At 38.7% G+C, this 23,583-nt stretch overlaps 1 long non-coding RNA gene across 10 annotated transcripts in view; it reads right to left on the reverse strand.

The window, feature by feature from the left end:
- LOC105081842 (uncharacterized) overlaps positions 1–23,583 on the reverse strand; it is a 150,093-nt gene that overhangs the window by 51,182 nt on the left and 75,328 nt on the right. Inside the window, exon 1 of one of the 10 annotated variants that reach the window (XR_012510208.1) lies at positions 2–3,590. The exons of 7 other annotated variants lie outside the window; for them this stretch is intronic. This is a non-coding gene — a long non-coding RNA (uncharacterized LOC105081842). Of the gene's footprint in view, position 1; positions 3,591–23,583 lie in introns of those variants that run through there. 2 more of the 10 variants (XR_006720477.2, XR_012510212.1) reach the window with 2 other exon arrangements.

Below are 23,583 nucleotides of genomic sequence, written 5' to 3' on the forward strand. Positions count from 1 at the left end.
CCTTCAGAGGTCCCCATTCTTCATTTGGTGAACACTCCTTAAGAATACGCTTCTGTAGTGGACACAATAGAAGCACCCAGCCTTCTGGAAGGTAGTCGTGGCTTTGGTAGGTTTATTTCATTTGAACGATGGAAAAATGTGTTTTTCTCTCGTCAAGCTATTTCCTGTGATCACTGCTCAGGAAGGCGGCCTCCACTTGAATGATTCATGTCATGACAGCCACTACAGACCTGAAACTCTTAAAATGTCATCAGGCCTATGATGGATTAGATTTTACTTAAAACGGGAAAATGCAAGTTGTTCAAAAGTGGTATTTTTCTTTCCCTTCGTGGCTAGGATTTGGTGAGTAGTATGGTAATAAATTCCAAATGGCAGCTTTCAGTTTCTTTCTTTTTTTTTTTTTTTTACTATCAAAATTTGACTAGTGATACAGACTTGGCTTCCTAGTTTGTTTTGCAAATATGGTCACAATTGAGTTTGTGGCCTAGACTCAAGCAGTGATTTGTTTCTCATCCCAACAGAGTCTTCTCTACAAAGTCATATGTTACCAAGAAGGAAAAGTCTGGATTCACATCCAGGTTTTACCTTCACCACCTCTTGTAGCTTTAGAACCACCATCAACTTTTCTGTACCTTGGTTTTCTCATCTCCAGATTTGATACCATTTCCACCCTTGGTCTACTTCATATGGGATGTTGTATAGACTAGCTGAGACTAACCCATTCAAAAATGCTTTAGAAAGAATAAAGTGATCTACTATTTACTAAAATAGGTGTCAATCACCTCCCCCTACCCCACAGAAAGTTTGAGGAAATTACTCAGCCAGGTCATAAAGAACTCAAGCACTGCAGTAGGATAGGTTCCTTGAGTGAAGAACCAAAAGGAAATGGAGGATTTTAATAATTAAATCATCTGGTGTATAAGCATTTTTTAGGGAAGCTGGATGTGGAGTTCTTGGACAGAAAAGCAGCAGTGGGACAGAGGTGGGGACAGGAGTGGTGTAGAGACTGAGCAGTAAGGTTACTCTAGACAAAGGACAACTACAGGAGAGGAAAGGGGAGAATAACAGCAGTCAGCGAGGTGACAGAAAAGGCAGTAGAATCAGGATAGAAAACTAAGTGGATGCCTCCTCCTGCAGATTCCCCTTCCTTTAACGCTCCTTAGTCTTTATCTGGGAGTGAGTGATTCAATTAATAAATATTTATTAAAAGGCACCTACTGCATGCCAGGCCCTGTTCTAGGCCTTGGCAAAATTAATGGATACAACAGATGAAATCTCTGACCTCACAGAACTTACATGTTAGGTGCAGGCAGTGGGAGAAGAGAATGAGCAACCAACAGAACGACAGACACCTGAACCCCTATCACAACTTCCTATCAGCTATTCATTTATTATTTTTTTCAGTAAAGATTAAGTGGCTCCCCTCTCTCAAGCACTGAGTTAGGTGTTGGCTGTACACCACTAGGGGGCGTAACCATGGTCTTCACCTTCATAGATGGGGAGCCATACAATTAAACAAGTAATCCCGTTAAATGAAATAAGTAGCCTGATAAGCAATGTACCTGATTCTAAGAAATCTTACGGGAGTGTGTCATCTATTCTGGGGTTGAGGATGGAGGTGAAGTGTTCAGAGAAGACTTCTTGGGCGAAGTAATAAACTGACACCTAGAGGATGAGTCCCTGTGAGCCAAGTCCAAGGGGCAAAGTCAAGTCCTCTTAAATATGCCAATGTCCTGTGTAAGATCATGGCACATGTGGGAAAATCGAAGCGTTAAAGATAGCCAGCCTTTCTATTTCTTCTCACGAGCATTATTTTCACTTACTTTCTTCTGAGGAGGACGAAACACCCAGCATATCTATTTCCAGTTTATTGCTTTCCCTCCAGGCCCCTTTTTATTATCCCGAAAGCGACCAGTGGCACAAATGGGGAAATGCTGCAGTTTAGGAACCAGTGGAAGTAACCAAACAGGTTTCTTTCCATTCACCTTCAACCCATAATTTCAAGTGATGTCTTACTGCCTCCAAGTGTCACTGCTCCTCCTGTCCCACGAAATGGCCTCTCAGTCTGGGAATAACAGATATACACTAACAGCTGGCATCTTCCCTAGAAATAGCTGGCCTTGCCTCACACGTGATTTTTCCTGAAGCAGCTTGATGCCCAGAAGAGCAGTTGACCTCCATCAGAATTATATCCTTTCCTGTGTCTTCTTGCTAGATATGAGATGAGCTGTTACTGAGCTCTGTCCAAGTCATCGGGGGCCACGCGTGAAAAATAAATAATTGAGCATGACTAAAATGAATAATCTATTATCATATGCATTTGCATAATTAAGCTTGCTCCAAAACATTGGCAGAGCACAAACCAGCAAAATGGCATTGCATATCGACCACAAAGCCCTGGAAGGTGAGTCTAGCAAAACACGATGACGTCAGAGCTCTGTGTGCACAGATTAGGTAAATGCATCCGTTCAGTGACTGGAGGACAAATGACATGCTCAGAATTTTTTTAAATGTAGCTTCTTTTCATTCAGAATATTATGGCTTCTGCCCAAGAATGGAGGCTTGAGAGAGGCAACTTAAACCAAGAGAAGGAAGACTTGGGGCCTAGGCTCAGTTGCATCTTTGATGTGTTGCCGATGCCTCTAGCTGGACACATGAGCAGGCTTCGCTGCCACTTCATTTCTAAAATTGTGTAACAGTAGTTTCCCTACCTACCTAGTGGGCTGTAGAAAGCGCAAAGAAAACTCACATCTGCCCTGGCTCCCTCCCACTGTGGGAACACAGGCAGCCTTTAGAGGCCCACATCCTCACCATGGAATAGGGGGTGGGCGTGGGTTTGCTCATGCTCTACAGGAATTCATCCTGAACCGGAAGAGCTCTCCTTCTGACCTTTCCCTCTATCTGTTTCTCATTTTGGAGAGAAGCATCAGAGCCAGCAGCAAACAGAGGCCTGGGCTCTCAGTCAGTATTCCTTAGAAAGGAGTTTCTAAGAGGGAAATATGGTTAAGAAAGACTGTGTAGTCTCCTTTGACCCCCTATAAAGGCAGAAGGTGGAAAGATCAAGGAGAATGTAGTCGGGTCTCCTAGTACTGAGGGAAAAACTGTCAGCACAAAGACAACCCCAGACTTCTGGGTTTTTTTCTTTTCAACTTGAGCCTTCTTACACCACCAAGAGGAGAAAGTGGGCTGCAGGCTACCATTTATATTACTGTTGTTCCTGTCTGGCTTTGTGAGAGGAAATTCTACTCAGATAGAAGCATGATCTATCAGTAGCAGCTGTCACCCATGGGTTACCAGAGGCTGGTTTAATTTCTCTCTCCTTTCTCATGCTTGCACTGAAGCTGCCTTCTAGGTCAAAGGAGACAACCATCTGAATTCATGAGAACCACTTTTCTGTCAATACTGTATGATAGTCACATGTCACTAATTTAGACAGCACCATTTTATTCATTATAGTCTGCTAGCCAGCCTCAAATCAGTTAAATGGCTTCATAGAGTTCATTTCCAAAGGCCTTCCTTCCCTCAACCTCTGATCAAACTGTTATCCAAATCAAGTTGTGGTCTCAGGGAGTGGAAATGTATGTCCTTCAGCGGAATGAGTAACCTCTGGGGATGCGGCAGCAGACCTAAGTGAAGAGCAAGAAATGGGAGAGTGGAAGACGGTGATGACTGTGAGCGAGGGGTCTGTTCAAAGCATGCAGGTGTGGGGTGGGGGGAGTCAAGGTGGGGGGAGCTCTTCTGTGGCATCAGAAATCAAAGGTCTACGCTCTGGAGTCCTTCAGAGTGAGACTAGTGTCTCAGGAGCCTATGGGTCAGCCTCTTAAAAGTGGCCAGCAAGACACAACCGAAGAATGGAAATGGGAGAAGTCAGAAGAAAAGTAGGGATGAATGTGAGGGAAGAAAAGAAACCGGTATGTCCAATTTCCCCACCGTGCCCTTCCTCCCAGCTACAGGAGCTGAGAAGGAAGGGACAAGAAAAGGAAACCTCTGGCAGAGAAGGGCTAGAGAAGGGCACCATTGTATACAGATTCACTGGGATGATCTAAATAAAAAGGGATACAAAACACTGCCTGGCAGGACATCACATGGTAAAAATGCCTATAATTGATTTCACTAGGATGGACCCAAGAGACCTGTTTGCAGTAATTCACAGCTCTGAAAGTAAGTCATTCAGTTTGAGCCACAGAGCATTAGAAAAATTGGATTTTAAAGAGAGTATTAAAAGAAAAAAAATGAGCCAGTCAGAGAGTACTTTGAAAGCTAAGGTTAAAAACATGGCTTTTTCTCTCCAGGGAGGAAACAATTGCTGTAGGAGGCATTGTGGTTGTTTTCAAAGACATTATGATGGGCTGGCAGTCTCAAAAGGAGCGGCAGGTTTGGAGTCTGAACTTGGGAATGAAAACCTGAAAGGCAACAACGGAAAACGTTCACCACACACTATCATCTTTGGGGTCCAGTATTAAAGCTATTATTAAGGACAGTAAATATATGCTAGAGATGGGGTTTGAGAGTTTTGTATGGACAGGGAAAATGTTTCTGGTGTGAAAAATAATCCCTTCGTGTTTGCACAAAATTCCTTCCTTCTTTGACACTCTTAAGATTCTGGCTATTGCACTATTTACCCTCTACTCATCTCTGATCTGTTACCTCCGGGCGTACTCACTGTGTCACGGAAGACCTTGGCTGTGGCTCGTGATCTTTCTATTCCACCTCATGACTCACTATCATCCTGAACAACTTCAATCCCTCCAGACACCAACAAGGCAGACAAACCCTCAGCCTTCTCAATTCTGGTGCCTTTCAGCTCCACCTCTCTTCTGCCACACAGACCCGTATCTACACTATGGCTTTCATCAGCATTGGAATTTTCTGCTTGTGAAATTTCAATCATTTACTCATTCATTTTACAAATACCTATTGAATACCTACCTTGTGCCACCCACTGTGCTAGTTACTGTAAAAGCAGCTATAGTTAGAAGAGACAATATTCCTTACTTTGTGTAGCTTATCAGCTAGTGAAGAAGACGGAGAAAGTAACAGGCACTTACAACAGAATGTCATAAACATTCGCTGGCATGTGCTGGGGAGTCCACAGGAAGAACATCTGATCTGGATGTAGGCTGTCACGCAAAGCTTCCTGGACAAGTGATGTCTAAGCTGAGATGTTAAGAATAAGTATGAGGAGGCCAAGGGTAGGGGGCAGGATCCAGATGAAGATGGTGAAGTAAGAAGATCTTGAACTCACCTCTTTCCACAAACACACCAAAACTAGAACTACATATAGAACAACTATCTCTGAGAACGACCTGAAGAATAGCAGAACAGATTTTTAAAACTAAGGATACAAAGAAAAGGCTACATTAAGACAGGTAGGAGGAGCAGAGACATGCTCCAGTCAGAACCCACACCCCTGCATGGCAATTCACGAGTGGAATGGATGTCACAACCATGGAAGTTCCCTTGCTGTGTAAGGGGTCCAAGCCTCACGTCAGGCTCCACAGCCTGGGGTATCTACACCTGGAAGACAAGCCCTTATAATGTCTAGCTTAGAAAATCAGTGGGGCTTACATCCAAGAGAGCCAGAAAGCTGTGGGAAATCAAGACTCCACTCTTGAAGGGCTCCTGCACAAATTCACTCTAAGTCCCAGTGCAGAGGCAACAGATTAAAAAGCACCTGAACAATACAAGAAGATTCACTGACTAATTTTAAGGCATGTAACTCAGAGGGACAGGAATCTGCTGGAACTTTCTCCAGGGACAGTAGCTCTAGGAGGCCCCCCTTTTCCCTTTTAACTCATCCTCCACCTAGCTGGCCCTGCACTGGCAGGTGCCATTTCTGTCACTCTCCATCAACCTAGCTAACACTGCACACCCAGTGTTCCCCTGAGAACCAACCCACTCAACCCAGCCTGCACCTCCAAAGCAGCTCCCACTCTAGAGAGCTAGGTCTACCCCATCTGGGTGAGAGGCTTCAGCCAGCACAAGCATCTCTCCAAGGTGGCTCCCACTCCAGGGGACCAACCATCATGCCAGAACATCCAAATATTCATGACCAAAAGACTAGACAGTCAAGTGAGGGACCAGCCCCACCCACCAGGGTGTCTACAGCAGTTGCTGGCGAGCCACACAGCCAGCTGCTCTGGGAGCCAACCCCACCCACCAGCATGCCTACAGCAACAGCAGCTGAATCACGACAGGAGGGTGCACACGGCCCACACAGGGCACACCTTAAGAGCACCTGGGTCTGGTGACCCAGGGGTACTGTGCCCTTGGGGTCCACAGGACACCATCTCCATAAGGCCACTTTTTCAAGACCAGGATATGTAGATGATATACCTGACACATAAAGACAAACACAAAGAGTTAGGGCAAAGTGAAGAGACCAAAGAGTGCATTCCAAAAGAAAGAACAAGACAAATCTCAGAAAAAGAACTAAGAAAAACAGAGATAAGCAATTTACTAGGTAAAGAGTTCAAAACAATAGTCCTAAAGATGCTCACCAAACTTGGGAGAACATAGTGAGACCTTCAACAAAAAGAAAATATAAAAAAGAACCAGTTACAACTAAAAAATACAGTAACAAAAATGAAAAATAAACTAGAGAAAAGCAACAGATTAGAAGATAGATTAGCAATCTAGAAGACATGTAATCACCCAACTAAAGCAGTAAAGAAAAAAAAAAAGAATTTAAAAAAGTGAGAATAGTTTAAGAGATCTCTGAGACAACATCAAGAAAACTAACATTTGCATTATGGGGGGGGGCAAGGAGGAGAAGAGAAAGAGACAGAAAAGCTATTTGAAGAAATAATGGCTGAAAACTTTTCTAATCTAGAGAAGGAATCAGACATCCATGTTTAGGAACACAGAGCAACCCAGACAAGATGAACCCAAAGAGATCCACACCAAGACACATTAATTAAAATGCCTAGTTAAGGATAAAGAGAACCTTAAAAGCAACAAGAGAAAAATATCCAGTTATGTATAAGGGGACCCCATAAGACCATTAGCTAATTTTTTAGCAGAAAATGTATAGGCCCATTGGGACAGGCATGATATATTCAAAGTTCTGAAAGGAAAAAAATAGTACAACCAAGAATATTCTACCCAGCAAGGTTATCATTCAGAATTGAAGGACATATAAGTTTCCCAGATAAGTAAGAACTAAAGGAATTCATCACCACTGAACCAGCCTTGCAGAAAATGTTAAAGGGACTCCTTCAAGTGGAAAAGAAAAAGTCATAACTAGAAACAAGAAAATTATGAAAGAAAAAATCTCACTGATAAAGGCATAAATATAGTAAAGGCAGTGGATCAACCACCTATGAAGTATGAAGGTTAGAAGACAAAAGTAGTAAAGTCATCTGTATCTAAATTACTTAGGCAATACACAAAATGAAAACATGTGGAACGTAATGTCAAAGACATAAAATGGGAGGGGTAAAAATGTAGTGTTTTTAGAATGCATTCAAAAGTTAAGTGATCTTCAACTCAAAATAGACTGCTATATGTAATTGTTGTATATCAACTTCACGATAACCACAAGCCAAAAACCAGTAACCGATACACAAAAAAATAGAAATGAAAACAAATGTAACACTAAAGAAAGTCATCAATTCACAAGGAAAAACAGTAAGAAAAGAAGAATAGAAAAGACTAAAAAAAAAAAATAGAAAAGCATTAACAAAATGCTAGTAAGTACATACCTATCAGTAATTACTTTACATGTAAATGGACTCAGTCAACTATACTTTAATAAAATGTTTTAATCAAAAAAGTTTATAAATATAAATGGACTAAATGCACCAATCAAAATACCTAGACTAGCTCAATGGATTAAAAAAACCAGAAGACTCATTAATATGCTGCTTACAGGAGACTCATTTCAGATCTAAAGACACACACAGACTACAGACAAAAGAATAGAAAAGATATCCTATGAAAATGAAAAGAATACTGGGGTAGCAATACTTATATCAGACAAAATTGACTTAAAACAAAGACTGTAACAAAACACAAGAAAGGGCATTACATAATGATATAAGACTCAATCCAAAAAGTAGATATAACACTTGTAAATATCTCTGCACCAACATAGGAGCAGCTAAGTACAGAAAGCAAATATTAACAGATATGTAATGAGATACTGACAGGAATACTGTAATAGTGGAGGACTTTAATGCTCCACTTACATCAATGGATAGATAATACAGTGAAAATTATTATGAAAACATTGGCCTTAAGTGAAATATTTGAGCAGGCTGACTTAATGTATGTGAAACATTCCACCCAAAAAGAGCAGAATACACATTCTCTTCAAGTACACATGGAACAAACATTATCCAGGATAGATCACATATTAGGCCACAAAACAAGTCTCAATTAATTTAAAAAGATTGAGATTATATTAAGCCACTTTTCCAACACAGTGGCATGAGGCTAGAAATCAATTTCAAAAAGAAAACTGCAAAAACACAAACACATGGAGGTTAAACAACTTGCTACTAAGCAGCCAAAGGGTCAACAAAGAATAAAAGAAGAAATCATAAAGTACCTTGAGACAAATTAAGATGGAAACAAAATGATCCAAAAATCTATAGGATATGGCAAAAGTCATTCTATGAGGGACATTTATAGCAATACAGGGCTACTTGAGGAAACAAACAAAAGTCTCATATAAATAATCTACCATTACACCCAAAGAAATTAGAAAAAGAAGAAGCAAAGCCCAAAGTTGGTGGAAAGAAGGAAAAAATAAAGATCAGAGCAGAAATAAAAAAGAGACTAAAACAACAGCAACAACAACAACAACAGAAAAGATCAATGAATCTAAGAGCTGTTTTTTTGAAAAGATAAACAAAACTGATAAACTTTTAACCAGACTCATAAAGAAAAAGAGATAAAGGGTGCAAATATATAAAATCAGAAATGAAAGAGAAGTTACAACTGATACCACAGAAATACAAAGGATCATAAGAGATTACTACAAACATGTATATGCCAACAAATTAAACAACTTAGAAGAAATAGATAAAATCTTCAAAATGTATAATCTTCCAAGACTGAAATAGGAAGAAATAGTAAAGTTGAACAGACTGATCACTAGTAATGAAATTGATTCAGTAATCAAAAAACTCTCAACAAACAAAAGTCTAAGACTAGATGGTTTCACAGGTAGATTCTACTAAACATTTAAGCAAGCATTAATACTTGTCCTTTTATAAGGAAGAATGTTTCCAAACTCATTCTACAAGGCCAGCATTACCCTGATACCAAAACCAGATAGAGACACACATAGAAAAATTACAGCCCAATATACTGGATGAATATAGAAGCAAAAATCCTCAACAAAATATTAGCAAACCAAATTCAATTAATACAATAAAAGAACCATAAACTACAATCAAGTGAAATTAATTCCAAGGATGTAAAAATGGTTCAATACCCACAAATCAATTAACATGATAAGTACATTAACAACACAAAGAATAAAAATCATATGATCATCTCAGTAGATGCAAAAAAAAAATTTTGACAAAATTCAACATCTGTTTACAATAAAAATTTTCAACAAAGTTGGGTTATAGGAAACATATCTCAACATAGTTAAGGTCATACATGACAAAAACACATCTAACATTACACTCAGTGGTGAAAAGCTGAAAGCATTTCCTTCATGATCAGGAATAAGAAAAGGATGCCCACTCTCACCACTTTTATTCAGATAGTATTAGAAGTCCTAGCCACAGCAATTAAACAAAAAACAAAAAACAAAAAACAAAAAAAAAAAGAGAGAGAGAGAGAGACAAAAGCCATCAAAATTGAAAAGAGGTAAAACTGTCACTGTTTGCAGATGACATGATACTATGTATACAAAACTCTAAAGACTCTACCAAAAAACTATTACGACTAATAATTGAACTCAGTTTCAGTATACAAAATTAATATACCAAAACCTATTGCATTTCTATACACTAATAATGAACTATCAGAAATAGAAATTAAGAAAACAATCCCATTTACAATTGCATCAAAAAGAATAAATACTTTGGAATAAATCTAACCATGGTGGTGAAAGACCTGTACTTTTCATCAGTGGAAGATATTTAAGACACAAACACATGGAGGGATATACCATGCTCTTAGATTGGAAGAATTAAATACTGTTGAAATGTCCATACTACCCAAAGCATTCCCAGATTCAATGCAATCCCTATCAAAACACTAATGTTGTTTTTCACAGAACTGAAAAAAAAAATCCTAAAATTTATATCAAACCTCAAAAACGCCAAATAAACAAAGCAACCTTGAGAAAGAAGAGCGAAGCTGGAGCCATTATGCTCCTTGATTTCAAGCTATACCACAAAGCTATGGTAACCAAAACAATATGATACTGACAGAGGAATGCATTAGTGGAACAGAATAGAGAACTCTAATAAACCCACTCTTAAATGGTTAATAAATTTACAACAAAGTAGCCAAGACTATGCAGTGAAGAAAAGATTGTCTCCTCAATATATGATTTTGGAAAAACTGGGCAGCTACATGCAAAAGAATGACACTGGATCATTTTCTCATACCATGTACAAAATAAACTCAAATTAAAGACTTAAAGGTAAAATCTGAAACCATAAAACTCCCAGAAGAAATGATAAGCAGTATACTCTAACATCAGTCTTAGCAGTATTTTGGGGGGATCTGTCTCCTTAGGCAAGAATAGCAAAAACAAAAATAAACAAATGGGATTATGTCAAACTAGGAAGTTTTTGCACAGTGAAGGAAACCATCAACAAAATGAAAAGGCAACACACTGAGTGGGAAAGGATATTAGCAAATGATATATTTGATAAGGGGTTAGTATCCAAAATATATAAAGAGCTCATACAACTCAGTATCAAAAAAATACTAAAAAATTAGGAGAGGACCTAAATAGACATTTTCCAAGAAAGGCATACAGATGGCCAAAAAAACACATGGAAAGATGCTCAATGTCACTAATTATCAGAGAAATGTAAATCAAAGCCATAATGAAATATCACATCACACCTGTCAGAATGGTTATTATCAAAAAGACAACAACAACAAAACAAATGTTGGTGAGGATGTGGAGAAAAGGGAATTCTTGTGCCCTCTTGGTGGGAATATAAATTGGCACAGCCACTATGTTAAATCATATGGAGCTTCCTCAAGAAATTAGAGTTATCATATAGTCCAGTAATTTCAATTCTGGTAAACAAAAACACTAATTAAAAAAGATACATGCATCCCTTGTTCATTGCAGCATTATTCACAGTAGCCAAGATATGGATGCAACCTAGTGCCCACTAGATGGATGGATGGATAAAGAAGATTTGGGGCGGGGGTGGGGTATAGATATGTACACGATGGAATATTACTCAGTCATAGAAAAGAATGACATTTTGCCATTTGCAACAATATAGATGGACATGGAAAGTATTATGCTAAGTGAAATGTCGACAGAAGACAAATACTACATGATCCCACTTATGTGGAATCTAAGAAAAAACAAATGAACAAACATAACAAAAGAGAAAGAGACTCATAGACACAAAGAACAACTGGTGGCTGCCAGAGGGAAGGAGGGTAGGAGATTGGGCAAAACAGAGAAATGGGATTAAGAAGTCAAACTTCCAGATACAAAATAAATAAGTCATCAGGATGTAATGTACACCATAGAAAATATAGTCAATAATAGTTACAATAACTTTTTGTGATGATAAATGGTTACTAGACTTATCGTGACCAATTTGAAATGTATACGTCGTCACTGTGTTGTATACATGAAACTAATATTGTATATCAACTATACTTCAATTAAAAACATAAAGAGAAAGAAAAAAATGAGTATGAGTTAGCCAAGCTGAGGGGGTGACGTATGAGAAAGGAACGATGTTCCAAACAGAGGAAATAATATTTACAAACATTCAGAGGTAAAGGAGTCATGGCATATTTAGGATTCTGAAAGTGGTTCTGAAAGGGCAGATTTGGTAACTGACGGACTGCATACATTTGTTGAGGGAGAGGATGTGCAAGGATGACGCCCAACTTCTGGCCTGAACGTTTAGGTGAGTGTTAGTGTCATCTACTGAGGAGGGATGTCAGAAGAAAAGCAAAACTAGAGGAAAAGGTTAGAGTTTAATTTAGGATGTGTTGAATCCTATCAGTAAGACATCCCTCTGGAGATGTTGAATCTTCCTCAACATTACACCCCACCTCCACCTACCAATACACAAGAACACACAAATGCTTCATTACACACCTAAGTCTTCTAAACATCCAAGACTCAGGTTAGGTGGTGCCATTTCTAAAAAATACTCTATGATGGCCGCTGCTCATCCATGCTAAATCCGTGCCATCCCATGTTGACCCTGTGGTGTCATACCGTGCTGCAATTTCCTCCTTGCTGATTTTCCCTGCTAGTCTATAAATTCTCCAAGCAATGGGAAGTTTGTTATTGTAATTTTTAAAACAGTAGCCTTAACAAACGTGAGACTTACTTCTTTGATCATTCATGTTTTAGTTTTAGTTTTAGTTTTCAGCCCCTACATGAGCTGGAATTTCTAAAGCTAGGAGACAGTTCATTTCTTTCCTTCTTATCCGGTATCTTCCTTCTTAATACAAAAAAGAAAACAGTACATCGTAGCCCAACACACCAGCGGCATCACCTGAAACTCTGACACAACTTTCGCCTTCCTTTTGCTTCCCCATGCTTAACGGATGCTAAGCAGGCACCTGTTAAAGCTTAATGAAAGAATGATTACCTGCATAAACAAGCAAAGCGGAGGAAATAAACTAGCATTTTAGTAGCCTTTCAGGAGGGAACAGTCTGAGTAGGAAAAGTGAATTACACATGACACTTTGGAAGGAGGGACTGCAATGAAGAATTAGCTAAACTACCGTCCATGCGAATCAAACAGGGATTCTGGGTTTCAGGACAGAGGGAGGAGATAAAGAGGGAGAAGGGGCAGCTGAGGCACCTGGTGGGAGAAAGCAGCCCAGTAAGGACACCCTGCAGGTGGAGGGACTGGGTAACTTTTTAATAGAACTGTCTACTGTGTAATTTTGATTTGTGGCACTGATGTAGTGAAATTCTGTCTCCTGTCCCAGCTGTAGGTCTAGCTATCCTTAAATGCCTTATATAAGAACAGTTTGTGCAAATTCATTCCTTCTCTGGAGTCGCGTGTGAGAGAAATTAAGGAAAAGTAGAGTTCACTGAGAACAGGACCTCAGATCCACAAGACACCAAGGGAAGACGAGTCCTGGGGAATTCCTGGGGAATTCAGATGCCTCGTGGGTACGAACTGTCAGTCGAGGTAATTTTATTTAACTTCCTGAGATGGTTAGTTTTATGTGTCAGTTCAACTGGGCCGCAGAGTGACCAGATACTCGGTTAAACATTATTCAGGCTGTGTCTGTGAGGATGTTTCTGGATGAGATTAACATTTAAGAAATAAGCTAAAAAGAGAAAAATATCATATGATATCACTTACATGTGGAATCTTAAAAAAAAAATGATACAAATGAACTTACTACAAAATAGAAACAGACTCACAGACATAGAAAACAAATTTAGGATTACCAGGGGGAAGCCAGGGGGGATAAACTGGGAGTTCAGGATTTGGACATGCTAACTACTATATATAGAATAGATAAACAACAAGGACCTGCTGCATAGCACAGGGAATCATATTCAATACCATGTAATGGCCTATAATGAAAAAGAATATGAAAAGGAATATGTATATATGTGTGTGTGTGTGTATATATATATATATACACACACACGCACATATGTATATAAAAAACTGAATCACTATGCTGTACACCAGAAATTAATATAACATTGTAAACCGACTATACTTTGACAAAAATAAATATTTTTTTTAAATTTGACTAGGCAGACTAAGTAAAGCAGATTCCTCTCCCCAACGTGGGTGGGCCCCATCCAATCCGTTGTAGGACTGAATAGATCGAAAAGGCTGAGTAAGACTTTCTCTGCCTGCCTTGTCTTTGTCAAGCTGGGACATCAGTCTACTCCGGTCTTTGGACTTGGACTCAAATCGAAGCTTACATCACGGGTTCTCCTGTATTTGCAGCTTGCTGACCTCAGATCCTGGGACCTCTCAGCCTCCATAATCACATGAGCCAATTCCTTATTCTTTATTAGGAATATATATATGTGTATGTGTACATATATGTGTGTGTGTATACAGAGGGATAGATATAGACGTATTCTGTTTCTTTGGAGAACCCAGGCTAATACAGTCTTCTTTTTAACCTCTGGAACGACAAAGAACCTACTCAAACAAATTTGCTAAGAACTGGCCACAGTAAAGGGCGCTCAGGCAGAGCCTGAGGAAACTGAGATGTCATTTCTCAGCCCAGATGCCTGCAGAGAAGACATACAGGCCAGCAAGACCACAGTAAGATAAGATTCCAGGAACGGCTCAACGAATCTTAAGAAGCAGCTTTGTGTTCAAAGAGGAAACTAAATAAAAGGAAAAAGGAGAAGCAACTAGGGATGAAAAAGAGCGACTATGAGAAAACAGTAGGAAGACAGTCGTTCTTGAAGAAAGAAGACAAAAGTGCTTGCCTCAGTAGGAGCAGCTCTGTCCAAAACCCAGAGAGGTGAAGGGGAGTGAGGAGAAAGGCTGCAGGGCGGGCCTGCTGTGGACGGAGGCCCCAGCCAGTGAGGACAGGCACGTTATAGATGGAACTCGAGTCCAAAAGGACTTGGGATACCTGAACCCGAGAGGGCAAGAAGCACAGCAGGACAGAGAAGGGGCTCAGAGAAGCACTTGACAGAGCATGAAAAATCACCTGAACCCGAGACAAGCATAATTCAAAGCAGGAACATGTAACACAAGTGGCAAAGGAACGCAAGGGCACAGTGTGTTCCTGTGGGCTCTGAGAGAAGATACTTATGCAGTCTTCGCAAGAAAAATGAGATGGAACATGAAAAAAGGAAGATATGACTTCTGAAGGACTATATTAGAGGCTCTTCACTTGTTAATAACATGACTTGGCCACAGTTCTTCTAGTGTTAACAAAAAATGGTTGAAGTTGCCTTAAGAAAGGGAAGAAAAAAATTATTAAGAGGATATTGAGTAATGCACTGATCTCAAGGATAGCCAGACCCCAGGAGGCTTTGGAAAAGGAAACCGTTACCAAGAAAACCAGCCATGATCTTTCTCCATCCCTGCTTCTCTCTGAGCGTCCACCTCCTTTTCCCAGCACAGAAGCTGGTGGAAGATGACTGTCTCACAGCTTTATGTCATTTCCAGACCCCTACACAGGCTCATTCTCACAGAGAAAATAAGACTGGATATCCAGATCAGGTGTTTTGGCCAAGGGGCAGAGTCACACAATACCAAACTGTCTGCAAGAACCCCTCCCTACAGGTGGGGACAGTTCTCAGAGAAATGCAGTTGTTATAAGAAATCACCCTGAAGTCACTACTGCACTGGACAAATGGAAACATCAAAATGAGAAGGTAAACAGGGATACTATATAAATATCAACACATGAGATCCAAAAAAAGGGATGCTGGTAACTAGGATACGGGGTGGTGCAGGGAGGAAGTAAGCATCTAAAACCACATCATGTGACAAAAATAAAATCTAATTAATAGTAAAGAAGCACAATTATTTTTTTCTGCTTAAGCTGCCTAGTTAGCCGTGGATCTTCAACGGTAAGACAATTCTACTTGGTGATATGGGAGTTATAATTACCAAACAAGAAAAGACTAAATACTTTCTGATGTCAACTGTTACTGTCACTATTATCCTAGCAGTGAGACTGGCATCCTGTGAGTTGGGGACGTTTGCCATGTCATCTTCATGAGGCCGAAGTGGAACCTTGGTGCCCCAAGACAAATTATTCTAAAAACAAAATTATAAAATAAATGAAAATTGATGCAAGACTGAAAGACAATTAGAGAAATGCAAATCAAAACTACAATCCAGTATTCACCTTAACACCAGTCAGAATGACCAGCATCAGAGAGTCTACAAATATTAAATGCTAGAGAGAATGTGGAGGAAAAGGAACCCTCCTGCACTGTTGGTGGGGATATAAATCGGTGCCGCCACTATGCAGGTTCCTTGAAAAACTAAAAATAGACTTTCCACATGATCCAGCAATCCCATTCCTGGGCATATACCTGGAAAAGATAAAAACTCTTCACTCAAAAAGATATATGCACCCCAATGTTTATAGCAGCACTATTTACAATAGCCAAGAACTGGAATCAACCTAAATGTTCACTGACAGATGAATGGATAAAGAAGATGTTGTACATATACAGAATGGATTGTTACTCAGCCATAAAAAAAATAAACAATAAAATAATGCCACTTGCAGCAATATGGATGGACCTAGAGACCATCATACTAAGTGAAGTCAGAGAAATACAAATATATATCTTTTATATGTGGAATTTTAAAATGATGATACAAATGAATTTATTTACAAAACAAATAGACTCACAGATATGAAACAAACTTGTGGTTACCAAAGGAGAAAAGGAGGGATAGATAAATTAGGAGTTTGGGATTAACAGATACAAACTACTATATATAAAATAGATAAACAACAAGAACCTACGGTATAGTATATTCTGGGAACTATTTTCAGTATCTTGTAATAACCTATAATAGAAAAGAACCAGAAAAAAGAATATATGTATGTATAAATGAATCACTTTGCCATATACCTGAAACACTGAAAATCAACCATACTTCAATTTAAAAAAAGACTGAGAAAAAAAAAAAAAAAAGACTGAGAGACCAAGTTTGAATGCCTTAAAAAAAGACTCAAGATAATTATACATAAAATTATTAAAAAGCTATACCTACAGAAGTAAAATAGAAATAGGTGAATTTCTCTATAAATACATTTTTTAGAGAATGTGTACCAGACGAATTAGGATAAAATAAAAGGCCACAGGGTATCTTACAAAATCAATTGCTGGCTAAATCATCGTACATAAAATCAGAGGAGGAGTACACGTTTACCAAGGAAAGGATTTGGGGAGAAGGAAACAGACAAAAGACTAGATACTCACTGGGCAAGGTAATGGAAATAAATGGCAGGGGCATACACAGAAGTAACATCTTAAAAAAGGTATCAAAAACATTTTCATATTCTTATATTTCACTATTTTCCAATAAGAGTTTAAAGTAATCTAAAATTAATGAGCCAAAGGAAGATAAAATAGACTGTAAGTAAATGGGTAACCACAAGGCATGTATATGAGCTGAATCCAACAATGAATTACAAACCAGGAATGAGGTTAAATCTTATAATTATGCATTTTCTATAAATGGGGAACAAATTTATGATTTTTAGCTATCAACAAAAATTAGGAAACCTGATCAATTACATAATCCATGATGTTCACAAGATTAAAATAAAACAATTTCCCAGGAGAAGCTCAATCATTCCTAGTAGAATGTGGTTGCATTTTATAAGAACTTAAAATAATGTCGTATGAAACTAGTAATAAACTCTGACTTTTGCACAAAATTCGAAATACTGTGGTTCCCATAATTTTTTTCTTAATGCATAAATTCTTAATTGTTGTGGCAACTGAATTATAGACAGTGTTCATGCTATTGCCTGCTAGTGGTGACAAGTTAGGTTGAGAACAGAAATATCCACCATCCTCTGTCATGTTCAATCTTGAGTTAAGAGCATATTAAAATAGACATTGGATTCATGGAACATATTATTGCCTCTGTCCCCCACTGAAGTTGCCATGTACTAAGACAAGACAGGAAGTTTTAACTAGGGTCCACACATAAGTAAGAACACTGAGTAATGAAACAGACACTACCCTTAATTGCATCCTTTCCAGCACACATGACAATATATTATGTGGGCTCTGTCTTAATGGGTCACAGTGTACGTGCGGAGTCCCTCACTCCAATGTTTAGATTCTAAAAGGGACTAATGCAAAATAATCCAGGATTATAGCACTCTGCTCCTATAACTAAATTCAGGAGTAGATAGATTTTTTAAAAGAGAGTTTTTTCCAGGTCATCCTCCATAATTAGCCAAGACTTTTCACTGATACCACAGGGTACAAAGCATCCTTGGCATCTATGTTTTTCCAGATTCTTTTGGTTATAAGGCACTGAAATCCAATTCCAAACAACTTAGGCTCAAAGAAGGGATTTTTATATTCACTTAAACTATGGGAAGGATGGAGCTGTCCTCAGGTACAAATGGATCCAAGAGTTAGTGTGCCAGCAAGACATACTCTCTCTTCATCTCAGTTTCTTATCTCTGCATTTCCTTCCATGTTGGCTTCATTCTCTTTTACTAGTTTCTTCTCCAGTTGATGAGAACCTGAACTCATATATCAGCTGCTCCACTTCCAAAGAAGAAGGGAGTTCTTTCCTGCCAGCAAGTCATAATCGTCCCGGGGGAGGACTCAACTAGTTCGACTTAGGTCAAGTGCCCAACTCTGAATCAATCACTAGGGCCAAGATGACGACTACTTGATAAACTGTGGGATATCCACAGGCTTAACCACCATTTGGCCACTTACATTTCTGAGCAACACCTAATGGTATAGAAACTGTCCATAATAAAGATTAAGTACAAAGAAAGCAAGTTTCCCCAAAAGTACACATGGTAAGATCCCAATATATACGTGATTTTAATAAATATATATATTACACGAAAAGCCAGAGAGTAACACAACTTATATTAATGACTTGCTGGCTGATAGTCAGTAGTTTTATATTTTCTTTGCCATACTTATGTTTTCCAAATTCTCTACAATATGTACTAGCATTTGAATTAAGGAAAAAATTCACATTTTGATAACATACTTAAATTCACATTAACACAGAGACAAAAGAACAATTTAGTCTTCAAACTTCTACTCTACCAAGCACAGATTCAATAAATTTACCATATAGTTTAAGTCAAGCTAATTCCTAATATACCCAGATACCACTGTGAACTCAAAGATACATACCCAGCTAAGTAATGACATAAATTACCATGAAGACGACCGTCCATTTATTCAGCATGTATTTTCTGAGCATCTACTATGTGCTAGGCTTCAGCTTCAAATGTATTCCCAGCCTCATGGAAGTTATATTCTAGTATGACTGCAAAAGCCAGAGAACTGAAAACCATAATGACAGATTCTAACAAGCAAGGCGAAGGAGGGAGAAGTCCATCATAAAGTGTAACAGTGTCATGTATTTTGACGGTTCACGGAGGCCTCTCTTAGGAGGTGGCACTGAAACTGAAAGAGAAAGAGGAAAAGAAAGGAACGTGTAAAAAAGCTTGGAAGCAGGAACACGTTTGTAGAATTGAAAGAAGACTAATGCCAAGTGGGCGATGGGTGCAGGCGATGGGGTCAAACTGCAGACAGGTAAGATCCATAACACCCAAAACCAGGCAAAATCCGAGTCCAGCTGCTACAATCAAAACTCGGCTTTTAGAACAGTGGGTCTGTGACCCTGCTCCAAAGCAAGGCCAACTATTGGATGAAGCTGCTGCTGCCTTTAACAATGACACTACTCCCTATTGGCAAATAAAACGTTTGTCAAGAAAAACGTTGAATCTTGATCTTAAGGGAGAGTCCTCGTGGTGGGCAGAATGAAGAAGCCTAGCATAGGCTTCAGAAGAGTCGGAAGAAGAAACAGCCGGAAAAGCAAACCAAAATTAATGAGAGGAACAGAAATAAAAGTGAAATAATGAAACTTTAAATAAACTGGGCATATGAGAAGTGACAGGTAATGTTGCAAGGCTAAATGGTGTGTACAACTGTTTAACTATAATTTTTCTCATATAATGCTCTCTTCTATCATTTAATAACCCTATAATACACGTGTTCTATTATTAGGAAAGAGAGTATAAATACTAAATATGTGATATACAATATGTGGCTTTCTTATATACCTGCTAGTGTAGAAGGAATGAATATGTCATATGCTAAATATCTTCTTTTAATCCTCTGAGAATCCGCATAAAAATAAACTATAATACATAACAAATATAATTACCAAATGGAAAGAAAAATAAAAACAAAGGGAGTAGTACTGAGACATATTTCTCCACAACACTCCTCCCACCTCCAACCACAAACCTTCTCAGGGACTTCAGAGAACCGAGCCCACCTTCTCTGACATCCAGATAATGTTTGTAAAATTCTGAAATAGAAAACCCGTGGCTTGTTGCATATTGTATTAAGATTGCCCCAAGCTATGTCAACTGTGGTTCAGGATCTGGTATCGTCTCTCAATCTGTTCTTTAAAAAAGGAAGATGAAATAATTGAGTTAATTAATTATATAAAAAGAACTCATCTATTCATTGAAATTAAAAAAGCTAATTATTGAAAAACAGTGGAAGACAATGAAACTGATTTTTCTTTAGTGGTGCTGCCAAAAAATCCTAGCATGAGCTCTGAATTCCTGGGCCAAAGAGAATTCTGAATTCATTGGAAAGGAAATGTGACACAGATCCAAGTCTTATGCAGAATATTCTATTGCTCCTTTGTAGAACGGATAATACTGTTTACAATGAAACCTGCCTGTGGAAGCCCCTCAAAAGTAAACAGAAGAGAGGAGATCATAAATTGGCTAGTTGGAGAGGGTGTGGAGAAAAGGGAACCCTTCTACGCTGTTGGTGGGAATGTAATTTGGTGCAACCACTATGGAGAACAGTATGGAGGTTCCTTAAAAAACTAAAAACAGAGTTACCATATGATCCAGCAATCCCACTCCTGGACATATATCCAGAGAAAAACTAATTCGAAAAGATGCATGCACCCCAGTGTTCACAGCAGCACTATTTACAATAGCCAAGACTGGAAGCAACTTAAATGTCCACTGACAGATGAATGGACAAAGATATAGTATACATACACAGTGGAATATTACTCAGCCATAAAAAATAATGAAATAATGCTATTTGAAGCAACATGGATGGACCCAGAGATTATCTGAGTGAAGTCAGAAAGAGAAAAACAAATGTCATATGATATCACTTATACATGGAATCTAAAAAAAATGACACAAATGAACTTATTTACAAAACAGAAAGAGACTCATAGGCATAGAAACGATCTTATGATTACCAAAGGGGAAAATGAGGGGGAGGGATAAATTAGGAGTTTGTTAGCAGATACTACTATATATGAAATAGGTAAACAACAAGGTCCTACTGTATAGCACAGGGAACTATAGTCTTGTAATAACTTATAATGAAAAAGAGTATATGTATAATTGAATCACTATGCCATACGCCAGAAACTAACACAACATTGTAAATCGAGTATACTTCAAAATAAATTTTAAATAAATTTTTTAAATTTAAAAAAAAATACTTTAAAAAAATAAATTGACTAGTAACTCTATAGCCACTCCCACTAAACTGAAATCTCTTAGCTGGAATAAGAAATCACTGTTAAAGAATAATATGAAAAATCCTGCAGATGTTAAGAATAAGATGAATAGGCCAGACAGCAGAGAACTTTCAAATCTTCTTTCTTCCCTCCTCTCTGCCAAGACTCCATAGGGCAGAATGATGGGGAATGCTCAGGCATTTATATTCTTCCTGTTGCCCCGAATAACTGCTTCAAACACCACCTTTACTATCATTGCCCTGATGAAAATCTGTCATGCTGATACTCGGTTTTGCAAATCACAGAAAAATCTCAGGACATGACAAGATGCCTGGTTAAGATAGAATCAGAACCGACCTCTTGTTTTATTACATGGATTGCCCTGTGGGGCTGGGGCGGCGGGGAGAACCGGCAGAAGGGCTGCAGGGGGTGAGTGGCTGGGATACTGTCACGTTCCAGCTTGGAGACGCCTTACCCAGGCCCTCTACATAGAAGAAAATCAGGCCGAAGAAATCTCCTAAGAATCTTCCATTTCATCCACCACAGGTCTCCAAGTGGCCACAGCTACTAAAACAGGAGAACAGTGGCTACTGACTAAAAGGATTCATGTTTCTGTACCTTCATTTCCCCTCCAGGACTTAGTCAAGGCTCTGTGGAAAGGAAATCATTAAGCGGACACTGAATGAAGTCTTAAAACAGAACTGACAGCCAAATTGCAGAATTCATACCAGGCTCCTTTGGTTGCCTCAAATGATTGACTTAGGGCCCTTGGAATATGGAAAATTATTTCTACCCCCTTCTTTCAACATTAACATGCCTCAAGTGGAGTTGCCACAGGCCTGGATTTGAGCCTGATAATGCAGGTAACTTTGAAGAGGGGAGACACACACAGGAAACCCAGGCTGGGCCTGTGTCCTCAACTTTACAATCGGCTGAGAATGCTTAAGGTCTTGAGGTTTTGAGTCTCTTGTAGGCATTTAGGGGGGCACTATTTTATTAATGTCCTATATCGCTGGAATCCCAGCTTGGAAAAGTGGCATATTTGGTGCTGAGATATCACTGGATTCCCTGAAATAACAGGCTTCTGCCAGGCATTAAAATAGGATTCCACATTTTAATGTTAACTTTGAAAAATGATTACATAATGTTATAAAACACATAGACGTTGACTAATGTAACATAATCACTGCCCCAGTGATCATCCACTTTTCAGTCAGTCTGATATTTGCTTGTCTAAATTCACAAGTATGTACACCAAAAAAAAAAAAAAAAAAAAAAAAACCCACCGTGGAGGTTAACCATGTTTGTGCAACTACTTAGGTTTTCACAACTATTTTTTTGGGCAGAATCACAAAAGTTTTATTAACAAATCCTGGTATAAGATCCTAAACAAATAGTTTTGCCATTTAGATTGGATGACTGGAGGTTTGTTTCTTTGAACATGTGCTTGTGTGTGTGTATTTTTTTTAATTTAAGTATAGTCCATTTACAGTGTCGTGTTAATTTCTGGTGTACGTCATAGTGACTCAGGGTACATGTATATATTCCTTTTCATAATAGGCTACCATAAGGAATTGAATATAGTTCCCTGTGCTGTTCAGCAGGACCTTGCTGTTTATCTGTTTTATAGATAGTAGTTAATAGGTTTTGATAACTTTTGGAGGATGCTAATATGCCCATATCACAACTTCTGAAGCTACCGAGATTTACTCTGTATCAAGTCTCCGAGGGGCTTATGTTATTCTTAAGCTGACCCACAGACACAAGAGTCAGAGGATATGTTTGTTTTGTTTATGTTTTTATTATAAAGAGCTATCCTTCATTGAACAATAAAATACAAAACTCCTTAAAATGATTACATGAAGCCAAGAATGAGGATCCTGAAAACTTACTCTGCTAAAGGAAGAGACCCTTCTCGGTGGAAAGGACACTGGATGGGTCCCAAATGTTGGAAGGTTAGCATGTAGCGTCATGTGATGCAAGGAGCATCGTAGAAGGTTCAGTCTTGTCCCCAAGAGAGTTCAGAGTTCAGCACAATCATTCCCCAAGGGGTGCTCTCTTTCATTCTAATCCACTCTAAATCATTCAAATTCACTCTAAGGAGAAATTGAATTTTTAAAGTCTATGAAGTGGGCCCCAAGCTCCTTTAAAAGTATTTTTCCTTTGTTCTAGATACATTTCCTCTTGTCCTACTTTG

The sequence above is a fragment of the Camelus bactrianus genome, chromosome 11 (assembly GCF_048773025.1).
Source record: "Camelus bactrianus isolate YW-2024 breed Bactrian camel chromosome 11, ASM4877302v1, whole genome shotgun sequence".
In the NCBI taxonomy this organism is placed as follows: Eukaryota; Metazoa; Chordata; class Mammalia; order Artiodactyla; family Camelidae; genus Camelus; species Camelus bactrianus.